Source organism: Triticum dicoccoides, unplaced genomic scaffold (genome assembly GCF_002162155.2).
Source record: "Triticum dicoccoides isolate Atlit2015 ecotype Zavitan unplaced genomic scaffold, WEW_v2.0 scaffold53847, whole genome shotgun sequence".
NCBI lineage: Eukaryota > Viridiplantae > Streptophyta > Magnoliopsida > Poales > Poaceae > Triticum > Triticum dicoccoides.
Window position 1 is genome coordinate 15,857 of NW_021280294.1, and position 6,182 is coordinate 22,038.

General features: G+C 49.0%; 1 pseudogene; it reads left to right on the forward strand.

The window, feature by feature from the left end:
- The first annotated feature begins 2,346 nt into the window (after positions 1-2,346).
- On the forward strand, positions 2,347-4,139 carry LOC119346883 (annotated as a pseudogene).
- The last annotated feature ends 2,043 nt before the right edge of the window (positions 4,140-6,182 follow it).

Sequence of the window (6,182 nt, forward strand, 5' to 3'; positions counted from 1 at the left end):
TGAAACATTCCTATTGCAATTGGGAACATCCAGTTGTGTCCATCTAGAGCATTGCATGCAGCCAACTGACCATTCCACTTTCCAGTCAAAAACGATGAGTCTATGCTCAAATATGGACGACAACCTGCTTTGAATCCATCTATGCAAGGCTTCAAACACATAAAAAACTTGCTGAATAAAACCTTGCCATCCTCTGTTACCTCTGTATCTATCTCCACCACACTCCCAGGTGACCTCTTCTCCACCTCTGCTTTAAAACTATACAACATCCTAAATGTATTTGCCCAGTCACCATACAATGATTTCATGGCCCTTTGTTTTGCTTTCCACACTGTGGTATATTGCAGCTGGATGGGGTACAACTTCTCCAAGTCAACTTTAAGCCTCTTTGCAGTAGTGTTTGGAGTCTTGGCTAACATAGGAGTAATCTTCTCTGTAACCCAAAGCTGTGATGTCATCTTTGAAACTCTCTGTGAAGTGGTCATACATGTATGCTGGTGTGGTATTTGATTTACCCTTACTGTACTTCCATCAGGTTGTAGTCTGGCAGACAAGTACCATTTGCAAGGATTGCCACCACCATCATAACCTTTGCACCGAGCATAAAATTTCTTTCGATCAGTCCACATAGTCTTGGCATCAAACTCTTTTTTCACTGCATAGGTCCTGAAAGACATCCTAAACTCCTTCATGCTTGGCCACAACTTTCCCACCTCAATAACTGGGTTCTCTTTGTCATACAAACAAACCAGCTCATTATCATCTGCATCATCCACATCATCTGCAGCCTCTCTCATCAGGTGTTCTTCATCCTCATTTGCATTTCTAGGGCCTGTGTTACCTTCAGCTGGCAAAGAACTGTCATCCTTCTCCTTATCTTTGTCATCAACTTGAATGCCAAACATTTCGGCCATATCAATGTCAGATATTGGTGTAATGACCAAATCTGTTTTTTCATTCAACTCTACTACATTCCAGTCAACAACAATCTTCCTAGCACCATGGGTTCCCTCCTCTCCATCTGCATCAATCCCAGTATCTTCAGCTACTATAGTTGGTTCAGTCAACAATGCCAACATCTTCTTTTGTGAAACCCACTCATCATCTTCCATCTGTGCAGCCATCTTTGATGGCACATAACCAACTCTGGAATGAGTTTGCAGATCAATTAGCTCTGCATAAAATGTTACTTGTTTGCTTGCCCATCCTCCTTGCTGATCAATTTCAGCAACCATGGATTCTCCATCTTCAATTCTCACATATTCACCATTATAGTTATCGAAACGTTGCAGAGATACCTCTTGTTCTGGACCCCAAACAATACTCTCCCCAATTCTCTCCACCAAATTGCCCACGGCCTTCTCCTTCATGATCTCCAATTCCTGGGGATCAACATCTGCGAAATCGACATTCAACCTCACGGTGGTATCTCTATCAATGTCTTGGACACTGCCATCACTGAGCTTGGCTTTACAGGGAAAAAATTCCACTATAATTGCGAATGTGGTGGCAGAACCTGAACCTCCTCTGTTTTGTCAATGGCAGGCAGCGGCGGCAGTCACTACCAAATCGAGTTCGATTCTAAATCGCCAAGAAAAGAGGGTGGCATTACCGATTTGAAGCACTGTCTCCTCGGGGCAGCCCGTCTCCTCGCTCCATCTCATCTAGCCCTCGCTCCATCTCCTATCCAATCAAGCAACAGGGGCAGCATGAGACCACAGATTTATTCAAAATTCAGTGGAATGGGAGTAGTGTTTGGAAAATACTCACTCGCAATAGCCGCTGCAGGGATAGGCGCTCCACCACCGGGCCGCGGAGAAGAAACAACCCCCGGATCCAATGGAGCCCGATTCTAAATCGCCAAGAAACAGAGGGCAGCATGAGGCCACAGATCCCCCAAAATTCTGGGGAGTGGGACTAGGGTTTCGGGCTCACCTCGCAATAGCTCTGCCGCTGCCGAGAAATGCGCTCCACCACCGCGGACAAGAAACCACTGGCGGAGAAGATGCTTACGGCGGCGCCGCTCGCCCAGTCCAGCACGGGCGAGTCGAGCACGGTCACACAGTCACCGGTCGAGTCGTGGACGGTTGACTCTTGACTACGTGGCCATAGGTGGACCCCACCAGTCAGAGCACATAACCCCCAGTGTCCTAACCAAATCTCAGCCTAACGGACAGCCAACTAGCCGCGTATATGGTGTGTCGCATGGGAGCTATTTTTTCCAACGAAGATGTCGCATGCAAGCTATTACAGCCAACGACGTCGCATGAGAGACGGTTCACACCAACGACGTCGCATGGGAGCTATTCACCCCCCAAGAAACCAACCACCACACCAAGCGGAAATATGGAGAGCACGCCGGCGGCCACCGCCAGCTCCAGCGTCGTCAGCCATGGAGTTCGTAGGGAGGGCGGGAGCCTCCTCCTCCTGCCGTTCCCGGGGGCACAGGGCCACACGAACCCGATGCTGGAGCTGGGCCGCCGCCTTGCGCGCCACGGCCTCCGCCCCACGCTCGTCACCACCCGCCACGTGCTCTCCGTCACCCCGCTCCCCGGCGCGCCCTTCCGCGTGGCTCCCATCTCCGACAGCTTCGACGCCGGCGGCTTCGCCTCATGCCTTGACACCGACGAGTACTTCTCCCGGCTGGAGGCCGTGGGGTCCGAGACGCTGAGGGATCTCCTGCTTTCGGAGGAAACGACCGCGGTGCGCGTGCTAGTGTACGACTCGCACCTGCCGTGGGCAGGGCGGGTGGCGCGCGCAGCCGGCGTGCCTGCCGCGGCGTTCTTCTCGCAGCCGTGCGCTGTGAACGTCATCTACGGTGAGCTGTGGGCGGGTCGGCTGGCGCCGCCGGTGACGGACGGGCGTGAGCTGCTGGCGCGCGGAGCGCTGGGCGTGGAGCTGGGGCCGGAGGACGTGCCGCCATTCGCAGGGGCGCCCGAGTCGCAGCCAGGGTTTTTTAAGATGTCGATTGGGCAGTTCGACGGGCTGGTGGAGGCGGACGACGTGCTCGTCAACTCATTCAGCGACATCGAGCCAACGGTTAGTCGTGTTCCTGTACTCTCTACTCACTCAGTGGAATGGGTTTTGCAAATTAACATGGAACTTTCCCGCAAAATATATATTTAACATGGAACTTTATTCTCCATCTTTGTTAATTAGGGAAGTTAACTAGGTTTTTAAAGAAAACTTGGTGCTTGACATTTTGCCAACGGAGCAGGAGGCAGAGTACATGGAATTAACGTGGGGAGCGAAGACCGTAGGCCCCACCTTGCCATCGTTTTACCTCGAGGACGATCGTCTGCCCTCCAACAAGTCTTATGGTTTCAATCTTTTCGGCGACGATGCACCGTGTTTGGATTGGCTAGAGGAACATAGCATCTCCTCTGTTGTGCTTGTATCCTACGGGACTTTCTCGAACTATGACACAACCCAGCTGGAGGAACTTGGCAATGGAGTATGCAGCTCAGGCAAACCTTTTCTATGGGTTGTTAGGTCCAGTGAGGTACACAAGTTATCCGAAGAAGTCAAGGCAAAATGTGAGAAGAAATGATTGATTGTTTCTTGGTGCCCCCAACTTGAGGTTCTGGCACATAAGGCCATCGGTACGTATGATATCACAAGACCATATTTGTTTCCTCCTCGTATGAAAATTAATTAAAAACTTGATAAACACATAAACTCATAATAAAATTTGTTTTTTATTTCATAAACATATATGTATATGTAGGTTGTTTTGTTACTCATTGTGGCTGGAACTCGACACTTGAGGCATTTGTTTGCGATGTACCTATTGTGGGAATTCCGCACTGGGCGGACCAACCCACCATCGCAAAGTATGTGGAGAGCGCATGGGATATGGGTGTGCGAGTGCGGAAGAGTGAAACTGGATTTCTAAGGAGTGAGGAGGTCGGGAGGTGTATTAGGGAGGTCATGGATGGAGAGAGGAAGAACGAGTATAAAAGGAATGCAACAAAGTTGATGCAGAAGGCTAAGGAGGCAATGCGAGAAGGTGGAAGCTCCGACAAGCATATTGCTGAATTCGCTGCAAAGTATTTGTCAATTTAAAATTACAGCAATGCAATCTTCATCTCAAGATAAGCAAATAGGCAATGATTTTGAGGCACAATATGTCTAGAGAGGATGGGCATTTTCCGTATGTAATTAGAGTGCTATATTCCCTACTTTTAGAAGGATGCTTAACTTTTCATATATCAATGACTCGAATGATGGCTTGAACGTTCTATGTCAATGAGTTAAATTACATAAATTTATATGAGGATTATAGCGAAAATACCCAATGGAATGGGTCTAGTTGCACCCATATGGAAAAAATATTTAAAAAAATTGAAAAAGTAACTCTATATTATATACATGGTATGTTCTTGAAAAAACAATTGCCAACATTAAGGCAAGCTAATTACTCCCTATTTCATATGAGATGCTTTGGATACATATGCTATTGTAGCATTGCTAGATAACTATAAATTGTTTTTTCTATCATACAAGCACGGCGCCGGCCTCGTTCGCCTAGCTAGCTAGCGGCGTGCATGCATGCATGCACGTCTCAACCCAGGAGCACGGCGAGGACATGCATGCATGCATGCGTGGAACTGCCGGAGGCACAGTGAATGTCGTACGCACGTGTACGTGATGCCATGCATCTCGTACGTTCGCCTCGCATCTCCATTGCTTTCATTGATGATAAAGATCATATCACATGTCACAACCTCACAAAACTAAAAGAAACAGCAAAACCCTAGCTTTTTTCATTCTGCGGGTGAAAACGCTAGCTTTTGCTCTGAGGAGCACCAGCCAAGAAAGGAAAATACAATGAAGACCGAAGAATCCCCTGAGCGCATCACGCCAACACCCGTCATCTCCCCCCGGCAGCACCACCACAACAGTCACGAAAAGGAATATATATTATTATTTTTACAAATCACCTCCTTAATTACTCGAGCTCGACGCGGCTCCATCACTGATATGCGGCTTTGCGGACCATCAAGGTGGCTCACCAAAGGCGAAGCCATTGTCGTTGAACGAATCAAACTAGGGCAACACTCCGGACACACCGTCGAACTCCAAATCTAGCATCCCCGCACGACTAAGACGTAGGAGGAGAAAACCATAACTGCTTCCACCATCTTTCAGATACTGCCGATGCAAACCACAATCTGCATCCGCTCCTGGATTACCTCCCAAACACCGCGCCGGCGCTGTTGCAAACGCCGTCGCAACGGCGGAGCCCGAGGACACAAGTTCACCACGAGGATGCCCCCGCCGCCACATCATCCTTGCTTGAACAGTCTGGTTTTCAAATCCAACCCCAAATAAAGACAGGATCGCATCGTCAGAGAAGGATATGAAGATTCTTTATTCAACAGCGCTATCGTCGCCGCCGGAGCAAGACGATGAACAACCTAAAAACCTAAGTAACTAATGCCTAAACATTCCACACGCGTGGACTCATCATCCCCCCACACCACCAGAGGACAGCGACGGAAATGAGATCGCCTTTTTCTTTCTTCCCTAAGAAGAAAGAAAACGCAACAGATTTGGAGACTACATCTGCATTGCATGCATGCTTGGGAGTTGCTGCTATCTCTAGTACGTACATGTGTATATGTATCCGTACGCAAATACAAATAAATATGACCCTCGCTAGCTAGGAAATGATCATGATCCGTATATATTAAGAGGATCTCAAAAAAGGATCCTTGTTTTAGTTATTTGGCTGGCCCTGGCCGTACCTCGCCTCTCAAGCCTGCCCACGTAGACGTCCTAGTAGTAGTACATAGCTCCATGCCTCCATCCATCGCAAACCTTCTCCAGTTCCCTCCCAGATCCTCTCCCTCTCAATTCAAAAAAATAAAAATAAAAAAAAATCTCTCCCTCTCTCTCTTCCCAGGTCGCCGGCCGGCCGGCCACCGTGAGACAAATCACTTGGCTACCACGGAATCTCTCAAGCACCACGGTACGTCCCGTCAACTTGGTCTGCCGGCCGGCCACCGTGAGACAAATCATTTGGCTACCACGGAATCTCCCAAGCACCACCGTACGTCACTACCGGAACAGGGCTCTATGCCGACAGCCATATATATGCCGACGGCCCCCGTCGGCCTTGTCTGGGCTATGCCGACAGTCATATCCAGGTCGTCGGCGTAATAAAGCCGCCGGGCTAT